Below are 13,221 nucleotides of genomic sequence, written 5' to 3'. Positions count from 1 at the left end.
AATTCCGTCACTCGGCACCAGAACAGAGCGACATTCTCGACGTGGCGGCCCGAGACGGCGTAAAAATGAGCGGGAACGGGAACAATGTTGTGATGGACTGGTGGCCGGGCTGCCATCAAGATAACAACACGGCCCAGGCAGGTGAGGCAGGCGCGGAGAGGTGAGGCAAGAAGGAGAGGTAGACAGAGAGGCGAGGCAGGAAGGAGAGGCGAAGAGAGGTGAAGCAGGAAGGAGAGGCGGAGAGAGGTGAGGCAGGAAGGAGGAGTGAGGCAGGAAGTGAAGCAGGAGGTGTGAGGTAAGGCAAGAGAGGAGAGGCAGGTGTGGGGTGAGGCTGGAGAGGTGAAGCAGCAAGGAGAGACAGAGGTGAGGCTGGAGAAGTGAAATACGGAGGAGAGCTATAGGTGAGACTGGACAGTTGAGGCAGGACGGAGCGTCACGAGGTGTGATGTGAGGCAGGACGGAGCGTCAAGAGGTGTGATGTGAGGCAGGAGAGATGAGGCAAGAAGGAAGGGCAGGAGTTAAGAGGTAAGGCTGGAGAGGTAAGCAGGAAGGTTAGGCAGAATGTGTATGGTGAGGCTGGAGAAGTAATGTAGGGAGGAAGGACGGAGAACAGTAATGAAGGAGAAGCGAGGATGAGGAGGGTTATGAAGGATTAGGAGAGGGAGATGGGAGAGCTGTGACAGAAAGAAGAGAGAAGTAAGGCAGACCGCGAGGTAGGATGAGGGTGAGGAAGATGGAAAGGGTGGGAGAGATGGAAGACAGGAGTCAGGTAGAATGCAAGGTATGATGAAGGGAAAATAGAAGGAAGAATTGGTGACGTAGGGGTGAGGAGGCTGACTAAGGGACAGTAGCAGTGAAGGAGAACTAGAGGTGAGCTGAAGGGGATATAGAAGGAAAGAAGAGAGGTGAGGTAGGCGGGAAAGGCGAAGCAAGAGAGAGAGAGGGGAGGTGAGCAGGGGCAAAGGCTACTGAAAGGGGAGGTGTGAGGGAAAACTGGGTGGGAGATGAGAGGGGTATGGAATGAGAGGGAGGTAAGTGAGAAAGACAGGAGAGGTGAGAGTGATGGCAAGAGGGAGAGTGAAGGTGGAGAGGTGGGAGAGGCTACTGGAGGGAGAGGAGACGCGAGGGAGAATCAAAGGCGAGATGAAGGGAGGAGTAAGGCAGAAAAGGAGAAATGAGGTAGGAAGTGGGGCTGAGAGGGGCTGACCGAGTGGAAGGGGACGCTACTGGGAGGAAGGAAGTGTTGAAGAATTGCAGAGATGACAATGAACGAGAGGAAAAGAGAGATGAGAGAAAGATGGAAGGGAAACAAGGAAAGATAAAGGGAGAGGTGAAGCAGGCTGTACCACAAGCAAGCCACAGAGTAAGAAAGAGATCAAAAGTATCAGGGGCGATGAAAAATGTGTGGAAGGAAAGACAAATGTTTGTTCAGGCAAGATGGGTATGCATGAAGGCACTGTGATACCGACTGCGCTGTATTCAAGGCGTGGTGAAGACCCTGCATGCTAGGAACCGGAAAAGGTTGGAAGCGTTGGAAATGAAGTAGGTACGATCTATATATATACGATAAGATTGTGTGACATGGTGAAAAAATTGACAGTGTACGAGAGAGGTGTAGGTGTAGTATGATGGGAAGGACAAACCACGGTGTGTTAAAGTGGTATTGCCATATGGTGAGAATGGGCGGTGAGAGACTGATGATGTATAGATCAGACGTAGAGGGAGCGACGGGATGGAGGTCAACAAGGCGGAGGGATGGTGTGAAAGGTTTTGCATAATAAAGCCTTGAACAATATGGACATTCAGGAGGGTGAGAGGTATGAATAGGAGAGAGTACAATGAAATGAACTGCACATGGGAGATAACTCACTGCCAATCCTACACTACTAGCAGAAAATGAAGCAACTGAGGTAAACTGCAGTTATCCACGGGAGATGGTTCTTAGTGTTTCAAGCTTGTTTTGGTCTAGAACATTAAAAACAACGGCAAGGAAACTCAGTGAGATTTTAAAAGGGTGATTTCTCCTGCTCTCAGTCACCACCCAGCTAGAGCGAGTAAAAGCAATGACGCAAAATAAATGTAACAAATTAAATATAAAGACCTACAAACCACAAAAGGGAAGACTAAATCGCTAAGAGAGAAGTCCTACGAAGCCTCCCAATTCCACAAGGATAAGGATTCCATTAGCAAATAAGGAAGGGAAATGGGGAAGAGGTGAAGTGAGAGGGGAAGTTTGCTGAGGGAAAGGGGAAAGAAGAGGGGAACAGTAGAGAGGGTGCTGATGAAGGAATAGATGCAAGGGTGATAAAGACCGAAGAAGAGAGTCATCGTGTAAAGGAGATATATAGGTAGTGAGAGAGAGAGAGAGAGAGAGAGAGAGAGAGAGAGAGAGAATCAGACGAATGAGGGAATGGAAGACAGTGCCAGGGAAAAATAGTGTGATAATGAAGAAAGAAGGAGAGAGGGGAAGGTGGAAACAAGGTGAAGGGCAGAGATAGGTGACGCTTGACAGAAAGGGGAGAAAGGAGAGGAGAGGAGGATGGAGAAGGGAAAAGAGATGGACCTCGACGGAGAGAGAGAGAGAGAGAGAGAGAGAGAGAGAGAGAGAGAGAGAGAGAGAGAGAGAGAGAGAGAGAGAAAGTAGTGATCTTACATCATTCTAGAGTACAGTATATGGTCAGGCAGTAAAATTGATATAAAGATATATGATAATTACTCTCCAGTTGCACAAGTTTAAGCACAGGAAAACAAAAGACAAGGCTCTCCCCCACCCTCTTAACCCTCGGGGAATCAGTTGTACAGGAAAAAAGGAAGAAGCAACAACATGGAGGGCCGACACGCCTACAGGAAATGTTATAAAATACTTAAAAGGAAGTTACTACCCTTCAGATATGTAAATTCACTTGTCAAATGATTATAAAGCAAATCTTATTTTTTATACATATACTCACATAAGCATACGTACAGTACATACTCTACATATATTCTAGTTTTTCGTGAGCTAGAAGTGAACAAATAGCGCAACCCCCCCCCCCCACACACACACCAATAGATATAAGAGGCAGAGCAAGAGAGAGCAGGGAGATAAGGAGACAGAAGAGAAAGAGACACAGTGAGGGTAGAACAAGATGGTGTCAGGTTCTCCTTCCGTCGACGAATTTCATATTATCGGAGGAGGTGTCATTCTTGTTATCTTAGGGAGAGGGGGTGTTATGGCCTCTCTCTCTCTCTCTCAAATGCCATCCTCCTGGTTCTTCTTTAAGCTCCCTCTCCTTACCACCTTCCAAAAGCAGTTCGTATTACCCTTCCAGTTTGAAAAGTCTTATAAGAACCTTAATAATATTGCCTAAAGGTTACCAGAATACAAATTAAATAAAAAAGTAATCAAAATGGAGAGGTCTAAGGGTGATTAAAAGATAGACCTCACCCTTCCAACTAGAAAAATCTCTCCAAAGCCGAATAGAGACGCTAGAACATCGCAAGAATACATAAGGAAAGAAAATGCTATCCGCTTACGAAGGATTAAATGTTGAGGAATAGGAGGAGAATTGCCTAAAGCTTGCGACATAGAGAGTCTGGGGAGGGAATAATGTTGGGAAAGAGGCTAAGTTCTGAGGGTGATTTGAGAGTGCAGTTCAAGATGTTTGTGGAGCGAGTGGTGGTTAAGCTGAAAGGAAATGGGGAGAGGCGGTGTGTGGGGGGGTTGTGGGGGTTGTGTGTGTGTGTGTGAGTGTGTGTGTGTGTGTGTGTGTGTGTGTGTGTGTGTGTGTGTGTGTGTGTGTGTGTGTGTGTGTGTGTGTGTGTGTGTGTGTGTGTGTGTGTGTGTGTGTGTGTGTGTGTGTGTGTGTGTGTGTGTGTGTGTGTGTGTGTGTGTGTGTGAGAGAGAGAGAGAGAGAGAGAGAGAGTGAGAGGGAGAGAAGGGTGCCTGTGAATGTGTGAGATGGTTATGGTCGGTCAGGTGTTGTGGTGGTAGTGTAATTCTTTTCCAGGCGCTTTATTGTGTGTGTGTGTGTGTGTGTGTGTGTGTGTGTGTGTGTGTGTGTGTGTGTGTGTGTGTGTGTGTGTGTGTGTGTGTGTGTGTGTGTGTGTGTGTGTGTGTGTGTGTGTGTGTGTGTGTGTGTGTGTGTGTGTGTGTGTGTGTGTGTGTGTGTGTGTGTGTGTGTGTGTGTGTGTGTGTGTGTGTGTGTGTGTGTTTTATTTTGATGGTTATATTACGCTAGGTGTGTGGTGTTTTGTTTTCAATCGCTTTGCAACAAGACTCTACTGTTTTTCGTACAAGAAGTTCATACTGTGTGTCTCTACTTTCTATGTGGGTGAGATGCCTTCGTAAGTGTACTCGTGTTTTTAGCGGGATTTTCAACTCAGAAATATTTGATGCTAAGTACAGATATCGACAGTGTGACATCTGGTAGTAAAATATGTAAATTCGACGTCAATTACAAACAGCTACACAATATTCTACGATTTGGTATTCTCCTTGGCCCTTCCTCCCTTGATTGTGGTGGTCTTGTGCTGGTAGAGAGGTGTGGTGGTGGTGGTCGTGGTGGTGGTGATCGCGGGACAAGGTGGGGAGCGAAATGTTGCTGTGGATGGATATGGTGGTGGTGCTGGTGGTGGTGGTGAAATGTGGTGAATGTGGTGGTGGTGTTGATGGTGAGAGTGGTGGTGCTGGTGCTGGTGGTAAGAGTGGTGGTGTTTGCGGTGCTGGTGTTGATGGTGAGTGTGGTGGTGTTGGTGCGGATGGTGAGAGTGGTGGAATTGGTGTTGGTGGTGTTGGTGCTGGTAGTGAGTGTGGTAATGTAGGTGGTGGGGGTGACAGTGGTGTTGTAGGAGGCCAGGGTATTACTACTGCTACGTCTGGTCCGGCCGCAACATGCAATATCTGACCATACCGGAACAGGAAGCTCAAATACATTCCAAGCAATATGTGACAGGATGGGTGGAGTATTTTTTTTTATCAAATATACACAGCAGAGTATTACTATCGACAAGTGCAACAGAGCAGAGTATTATTATCGACATGTATAAACAACACAGTATTATTTAACACTGCAAACAAACTGCGGAGTATTATTCAAGATTATATATATACAGCGGAGTAGTTTAGAATAAAAAAAAATACACGAGAGTATTTTTCGCTATCATTTATACATCACAGAGTATTATCAGACATACAGTGTAAAGTTTGAAGCATCAATGTACATTAAACATACACAGTGAAGCATTAATCGACAAATGTACAGGCTGCTATATGATGATAACAATTACATGGAAAATATTTTTAACATTTCCTTTTTCGTTGACTGAAATGGTCCACGGATGCGCTGATAATGATGGCAAAAGAGTGGACACCGTCTGACTCTTTAAAGCTATGAACGTATATTTATTAGTATCTCATGTATTGTCAGTTCTGTTCCAATGAATGTTAATTCTAAGTGTTAAGATCTTTCTGAAGCATCCTGCACACAACTGGGTATTAATAGACAGCAAACACACACAGCAGGGTATTATTCGACAGCATGTATACACACTGAACTTTTAATCGACAAGTATTCAGAGCGGAGTATGAATTGATACAGCATACACAGTGCAGTATTATTCGACCTAAGTATATAAACAGAGCATTGTATAACTGTATATTCCTCGGTGCATTATTCGACATCATGTATATACAGCGTGGCACTATTCGACATGCATACACAGTGAAGGATAAGTTGACAAGTATATGAGGTGAACTGTTATTCGACAAGTATACACAGTAGAGTATTATCCAACAACTAATACACACAGCACAGTACTATACGACCATGCCCTACCGTCTGTCTGTTTGTCAGGTCGCTCGTAAGCTGAATGTAACTGTTTGGGCGCCGTTAGTAGTGTGTGTGTGTGTGTGTGTGTGTGTGTGTGTGTGTGTGTGTGTGTGTGTGCGCGCGCGCGCAGAGAGACAGAGAGAGAGAGAGAGAGAGAGAAAAAGAGAGAGAGAGAAAAAAAAAAAAGAGAGAGAGAGAGAGAGAGCATTCTGGGTCAGAGTGAAGAGAGAAGGTGTGAAGACTGTGTGAGTTTTACAGGTTGTGGGTGACAGGTGAGGTGAGGAGGAGGGGGTATGGGGAGAGAGGGGAGAAGAAGGCAGATGGGGAGAAGAAGGTAGATGGGGAGAAGAGGCGAGAGGAAGAAGGGGAGGAGGGCATGGGAGAGGAAGGAGGGAGAACAAGGAGAGGGGAGAATTTAAGGAAAGGAAGAGATACGTGGAAACGAAGGAGAGAGGAAAGAACAAGAGAGATGTATGGGAGAGGATGAGAGGGGCAGAAGGGAAGCGGATGAGAGAGGAAGAGAGCAGAGTAGAAGAAACAAAGTGCGTGGGTGGATGGAATATGGGAGAGGGGAAGAGGGGGGAGAGGCAGGAGAGAGGGAAAAAATGAGAAGGGGGGAGAAGGAAGAGGCAGGAGGAATGAAATGGGAGAAGTGTAGTATAAGAAAGAGGGGAAGGGAAGGGAAGGGAGGGAACAGGTGAGGCAGGAGGGGAACAGGAAGAGGGGAAGGGATGATGAGACAGGAGACAGGAGAAGTGCTCGTGGGAGGGAAAGAGAAAGAGGGAATAGATAGGAAGACAAAACAGGAAGGGGAGCTGTAGGAGAGGGGGGACAAGAAGAGCTAGCAGAGAGAGAGAGAGAGAGAGAGAGAGAGAGAGAGAGAGAATGAGAGACTGATGTATATAGGTTGAGAAAGCGAAGAAAAATAAATACAGGAGAAAAATAAATGAGAAGAAAGTGAGGCAGAGAAAATATTGACCCAGAACCTCCACACACATTATTGTTGTTGAAGACTCTCTCTCTCTCTCTCTCTCTCTCTCTCTCTCTCTCTCTCACACACACACACACACACACACACACACACACACGACACAGAATCTAGCAGTGAGACAGAAACAGACGAAAATGAGACAAAGTTAACAGAAAAAGAAAAATTTAAATAAAAACACAAAAAATATAGACAGACATTTAATAACACAAGATAAATTAAAAAAGAGGTTGGGGACAGAATCACGCCCCCCTCTGACCCCCCGTCTCCCCTCACCCCTCGACCCCCCAGCCGCTTCCCTGCCCCTCGTCCCCCCACACCCCAGCTAGGCCTGGCAAATTGAACGGACATTTGTCAGAGAGTAATAAAGTCAGCACCGATGAACGCTCCTTCCTGTGCTGTGCTGTGCTGTGCTGTGTTTTGCTGTGCTGTGTTGTGTTGTGCTGTGCTTTGCTGTGTTGTGCTGTGCTGTGCTGTGCTGTAATATGCTGTGTTGTGTTGTGCTGTGCTATGTTTTGCTGTGATGTGCTGTGTCGTGCTGTGTTGTGTTGTGTTGTGTTGTGTTGTATTGTGTTGTGTTGTATTGTGTTGTGTTGTGCTGTGCTATGCTGTGCTGTGCTGTGCTGTGCTGTGCTGTGCTGTGCTGTGCTGTGTTGTCCTATGCTGTGTTGTGCTGTGTTGTCCTATGCTGTGTTGTGCTGCGTTGTGCTGTCGAATACTGTGATGTTGATTGCTGTGCCGTTTTCGAATACTGTACTGTTGCAGAATACTCGTACTGTGTTGCTGTTGACTAGTGTTGTTGAATATTATGAGGATGGTCAGGGTACTGTGCTGATGTCGAATATTTGCCACTGTCGAATACTGTGCTGCTATTGAAGTGTTTTTGAATACTGTGCGGGTGTCGAATACTGTGCGTGTGTCGAATACTGTGCTGGTGTCGAATGCTGTGCTGGTGTCGAATATTACACTGGTGTCGCGTAGGCCTACTATACTCGTACTGCTGTCAAATACCGTACTGCTGTCGAATACTATACTGCTGTCGAATACCGTACTGCTGTCGAATACTGCACTGCTGTCAAATACCATACTACTGCTGAATACTACACTGCTGTCGATTACTGTACTGATGTCGAGTACTGTGCTGTGTAAGGCTTTAATTAGTCTATCCTGCTACCTCCAGTCGATCTTATTCAGCTCAGATAAAGACTTCTCGTACTGGAAGGACTAACCGATCTCCCTAGTAACCCTTCTGAGCTCCGAGGATTTATTTTTCATTTCATTCTTCTTATGACGATTTTTATTCAACTTAGGTTCTTTGAGTATGTGTCGGATATAGCCTCAATAAACCCCTTCAGTACGAGAGGCCCTTTCTAAGCTGAATAAAATCGTCTGGCAGGAGCAAGAGTAATCCAAAAATAACTTTACCCGAATACAAGTTTATCTCTTCAGTCGAGATCAAGAGTCCTTTCACCTCACCTGCGTCGAAGCCGACAGGTCTATAAGTGGTACACCTGGGGGATATTTTTTTCCCTTCAAGGTAAGTTCGATTATCCGATCTTGGAAAGCTCTGAGTGATATTCTCATGAAATACAAAATTTGCTCAGCTTGAAAGTTTGAGTTAGTCTAACATGTCAGCTGTTGCATCACTTGATACACTGTTAAAAACTGGCCGCAATAGTTTCGCCGCAGGTCTATGAAGATAAATCTCTTCTTGTTTTCTCCATGGACTTTGAAAATCAGTGTGGTACATCCGCAGCATCTGACACTCATAAAACGCATCTATGGCTAAATAAAGCCATCAGTATCAGCTGCCGCGAGTAATTTACAACGCAGATTATCAGAGCCCTTGGACAGACCAACGTTCCTCCTCTCTTTCTTGTCTACTTTCCACTCTCCTTCCCTCCCTCCTTCCCTCTTTTTCCATTCCTCCATTTCCCTCCTGTTGTCTCCTTCCTCTCCTTCCTTCTATTCCCTTCTCTCCCCTCCCTTTTATGTCCGCTTGCGACTATCACTCTTTCCCTCCATCCCTTCCACTCATCCCTTCCCTCAACCCCCATACCTCTCCTCTTCCCTTCTCTTCCTTCCTCATCTTCCCTACTCTAACCTTCTTGTCTACTACTCTCGCTCACTACCTTCCTCCTGTTCTTCGTTCTTCTTCCTTATACTTTCCATGTTTCTTCTTATTCCACGTTCTATTCCTGCCTTCCCTCTATTACCCTCCCGTTCTTCTCGTTCCTTTCCCTTCCGCTTCCCTTCCTGGTGGGAGAGTGAGGCCCTCCTGCTTTTCTATCTTTTCTTTAACCCATAAATAGTTTTGTTAGTTATGACCTTCTCTAAAAATGTAGCCTCGAAAGACCAACAGGTATGTTACTGTTTGCTTTCCTTTGCACTGTTTTGTTCTCTCTCTCTCTCTCTCTCTTTCTCTCTCTCTCTCTCTCTCTCTCTCTCTCTCTCTCTCTCTCTCTCTCTCTCTCTCTCTCTCTCTCTCTCTCTCTCAATCTTATTCCTTTCTAACCACCCATACCCCATCCCTTTGTCCCTTCTCCTCCCTTTCTTGTCTACTTTCCCTCCCTCCTCCCTACCCTCCCTTCCTTCCCCCAACCCCTTCTCGTCCCCGCCTCCAACATTCAGTGGACACAGGAACCCATTTTAGCTGTCACCCTCCCAGACCCCGACATCCATAACTCATACGCCCTACCCGTCCCACCTGCCTTGTCCGACCCCCATCCCACCTGCCCCAATCTGCCTTGCCCCACCCCGCCACATCCCACCCTACCTACCTCCACCTGCTTTGCCCCACCTCACCTGCTTCCACCTGCCATACCTCCTCCCCATCTGACCAGCCTCCACCTACTCTGCTTCACCCCACCTCAACTGCTTCTACCTGCCTTGCCCCACCCTGCCTCACCTGCCTGCACCTGCCTTGCCCCACCTTACCTCATCTGCCTCCTCGCTCTGTCAACCTCCAACACCCCTGAACTTGCTTTGCCTCATCATGCACTGCTCCACCCCACATGCCACCCACTGCCTTGCCCCACCTCACACTGACCCGCAATGACCCGCTGTGATCCAACCCCCACTACTTGGCTCCACCCCATCCAACGGAATCCTGTCCCGTCCTTCCTCGCCCAGCCTGCCCGCCCTAGCCCGCCCCATCCTTCGTCAAGTACGCCCTATCATCACCTGGCGAATACGGCCACGTTGGAATTAAGGTTACCTGGAAATTTCGGTCACCCCACATTGAAGGGCACCTGATAATTACCGTCACCTGATATTTACTGTCACCTGATATGACTGTCCCTTGATATTTAGCGTTACCTGATGACTACTGTTACCTGAACCTTCTACCTGATAATTACTGATACCAAATAATTAGTCACCTGATAATTACCGTCACCTTATAATAAGTTACCTGAGAATTACTGTCACCTGGAAATATCGTTAAGTAAGAGCTACAGTATATTACGGACATCTACGAACTTTCTTTCCCTCTCTCTCTCTCTCTCTCTCTCTCTCTCTCTCTCACTCTCTCTCTTTCTAATAATAAGTGAGAGGCCACCTACAATTTTCCCCTGCGACCTCAACCTTCCAGCATCCAGATATCCTCCCATGAATACTTAAACGCCCCAGAAAATTATATTAATTTCCCGTGCATTATGAAGACTGCCATTGGGGATGGAAAGAGAGAGAGAGAGAGAGAGAGAGACAGACAGACAGACAGACAGACAGACAGAGAGGGAGAGAGAGAGAGAGAGAGTGAGTCGGAAAGGGTTCTGAAATGAGGGAGTTACACATACACAGGCGTGCACAGTACTCTCTCTCTCTCTCTCTCTCACACACACACACACACACACACACTGCTATCACCACCACCTTCAGTTCCTGTCTGGTCTATCTGTCGCTCTGCTGCTCCGTCAAACACAGACATATCATTACCAACACAACCTGCTCTCTCTCTCTCTCTCTCTCTCTCTCTCTCTGTCGTGCGTGTGTGTGTTTGTGTGTGGAGAGAGAGAGAGAGAGAGAGAGAGAGAGAGAGAGAGAGAGAGCATAATTTTTCCCATAATAATGTCTTCTGTTTTAAACTAAACACCAACACGTGTTTTTTAGCCTATTTTCACATATTCTGCTTCACCCTAAAATTCACGATTATCACAAATTCCGTAACATTTATTGGGTGAATGTCATGAGTGGACTGATTTGGGTGTCTTATTTCCTTATACTGAGCTTCCATTTCTTGATGACCGTGACCCTTGGATCTCAGTTTTTTTCATTTGTCTTTCTCCAGGAACTTCTCACTCTCTTGGCATCTTCAGTATTTTAGGACTCATTTTAACACACACCTTCAAAACCCCTCATTCTCCTAAAGCCGAAATAAGTCTCTCATATGACTACATTCTTTTACACTCCTCTATTCTCACTTTACAAGCTCTTCATTCGTAACCTAAAGCAGAAACTCTCACCTTAAATCTAGCTTTAAAGATCCCTGGTCCATCATACCCCTGTCATTCTTTTACAGCCCTTCCATCTTCTCTCAGAAAGAAGGAAGAGGTGCCTAGGAGCCTTGTAGGTCACGAGGAGATTACTAATATCATCAACACTATTACCCACCCACCCTTCCTCTTGCTTCCTCCCTGCCTCATTTGACCAGCTCTCACCCTACACCCAAACCCTCCCCCATCACTCCTTGACGTACCATCCTCTCGCCATTAGCAGAGAGGAAGTGGTGCTAGTGAGTTTCCTATGCCTACGAGGAGACTAGTTATAATTCCTACCCCACTCCCCACTCCCTACTCATTCCACACTTTCCTTCCAAGTCTACTATACTTCGTCTTCCTTACTTCCTTCCTTCCTTTCTTCTACTTTTTTCTTCCTCCCCCTCTTTACCTTTCCTCCTCTTCTTTCTTCTCTCCCCAAACTTTGCACCCTCCCATTCTCTCTTACCTCCCTATCCAGACATCCCCCTTAACTTTCCTTCTCTCTCTCTCTCTCTCTCTCTCTCTCTCTCTCTCTCTCTCTCTCTCTCATCCTCGTCTTCACCTTCCCCCTCTACTTCTTCTTTCTTCGCACTCTACCTTCTTCCATTTTCTCTCACCTCTCCTTCGACCCATCACCCTTAACTTCCCTGTCTTCTCCCTGCCTCACCTTGAACAATAATCTTGGCAGGTGTGTGTGATGTGAGTTCTCTGACGCACCCCCGCCCCCTTCCTTCCCTCCTTTCCTCTCCATTCCCTCTCCCTGCCTCCCCCAGTGCTCCCTCCCCTACATTTCCTCTCCTCCCCTGCATCTTCTCTCCTGCCTCCTCCCCCTGCCACCACCGTCTCCCATATATTATCTCCTCTCCCCGCCTCTTCCCCTGCTTCCTTCCCATTCCCTTCCTCCCCCTTCTTAAGTCAACAGTATCTCGTCTCCTCTCCCTCTTTTCCCTTGCCTACACCCACCCCCGTTTCCCCCTCCACCTCTCCCTCCCCCTACATTATCTCTCCCCTTCTCTCTCTTCCCTAGCCTCCCCAGTTCCCTTCCTCCCCCACCACTCCTAACATTATCTCTTTCCCTGCCTCTCTTCCCTTGCTTCCGCCTACTCCCTTCCGTCCCCCTTTCTCTCCTCTCCCTACAATATCTCTTCCCCCGCCTCCCCTACGTCGCCCTGGACAATAATCATGATAGGTATATGAGATGTCAGCTTCCTGTTTCACTGTCACTCCTCGTTTCCATCCCCCCCCCTTCTCTCTCTCTCTCTCTCTCTCTCTCTCTCTCCTTACCACATCCTTCCGCTTCCTCATCCTTCCGCTTCCTCATCCTTCCTAGGCTCTTCTTCATCTTTCCTTCCTTTACCGTCCCAACTCTTGCCTCCTCCACCTACACCTCCTCCACTCTCTACCAATTTCTTTACTTCTCTAGCCTGTACCCTGTCTCCCCTTCCCGTACCACATCCATCCCACCTCCTCATCCTCCATAGTTTCTCCCCCATCTCTCCTCCCTCTCCCTACCCTTCCTCTCTCTACTTTCTCTCCCAGCCTCACCGTCCTTCCTACCATACAATGCGTACCTATCACCTGCCATATCATCCCTTGCCCTCTTCTTCTCGCTAACACTTACCAGTTCTTGCCAAGCCTCTTTTCCCTCTCTACTTCTTCTGCCACCTCTCCACTTGCCTTCTCCTCCTCCTCCTCCTCTCCCTGCCCTCCCCTCCTCTCCCGTCTCATCTTCCTTAATTGCCTTACAATATAAATCCATCACCCTTAATACAATTCATCATCATCATCATCATCATCATCCCCTATCATCTCAATCCCTTTCCTGCCTCACCCCCTCCCTGTTATCCATCTTAGCCCTCTCTCTCTTTCCTATCCTGCCTGCTTTATCACTCTAGTCCCTCCCTGTTCACTACGCCACCTTCTTCCCTTCCTGCATCCCTCATCA

At 47.2% G+C, this 13,221-nt stretch overlaps 1 pseudogene; it reads right to left on the bottom strand.

Moving 5' to 3' along the window:
• LOC145407667 (cell adhesion molecule Dscam2-like) overlaps positions 1 to 13,221 on the bottom strand; it is a 245,115-nt pseudogene that overhangs the window by 48,242 nt on the left and 183,652 nt on the right.

The sequence above is a fragment of the Coenobita brevimanus genome, chromosome 74 (genome assembly GCF_032717465.1).
Source record: "Coenobita brevimanus isolate Jiangsu-jjx chromosome 74, ASM3271746v2, whole genome shotgun sequence".
NCBI lineage: Eukaryota > Metazoa > Arthropoda > Malacostraca > Decapoda > Coenobitidae > Coenobita > Coenobita brevimanus.
This window is presented reverse-complemented; position numbering and strand designations above follow the sequence as displayed.